Here is a 687-nt window from a genome sequence, read left to right as displayed (position 1 = left end):
GAGGGAGGGAGAGAGGGAGGGAGGGAAGGAGGGAGGGCCCCCACCGAGAAAGAAGGCCCGCAGAATGAGGGCAGTAGGGATGGACTGTATGGGTGCCCGTTCCATCTTGAGGTGAAAGCGACCGTTCCACTCGTACTCTTCATCGTCTTCTCTCCTTGCTCCCTCCCTCCTTCCCTCCCTCCTTCCCTCCTTCGCTCTCCCTTCTCCCTCCTTGTGCTCAAGACCCGGCGCCCCCTTTCCCCCACAATCTCGAGGCTCCCTCTGTCGTGACCACAAATTAAAGGATGGTGACAACGCGTTAGGGGATGGTGATCACAAGTTAGAGGATGTGATCACAAATTAGAGGATGGTAACCGCAATTTAAAGGATAGTGACAACGAGTTAGAGGATAGTGACAACGAGTTAGGGGATGGTGACGACAAATTAGAGGATGATGACCACAACTTAGAGGATGGTAACCGCAATTTAAAGGATAGTGACAACAAATTAGAGGATGGTGACCACAAATTAGGGGATGATGATCGCAAATTAGGGGATGGTGATCACAAAGTAGAGGACAGTGATCACCAATTAGAGGATGGTGACCAAAAACTAGAGGATCGTAACTACAAATTCGAGGAGTCTATCCACCCCGCGACCGACCTCACAGTCCATGCCAGCCGTCATTCCCAGCCGTTCTCCTCCTTC

Source organism: Nannochloropsis gaditana (assembly GCF_000240725.1).
Source record: "Nannochloropsis gaditana CCMP526 unplaced genomic scaffold scaffold155, whole genome shotgun sequence".
NCBI classification, from domain to species: Eukaryota; class Eustigmatophyceae; order Eustigmatales; family Monodopsidaceae; genus Microchloropsis; species Microchloropsis gaditana.
This window is presented reverse-complemented; position numbering follows the sequence as displayed.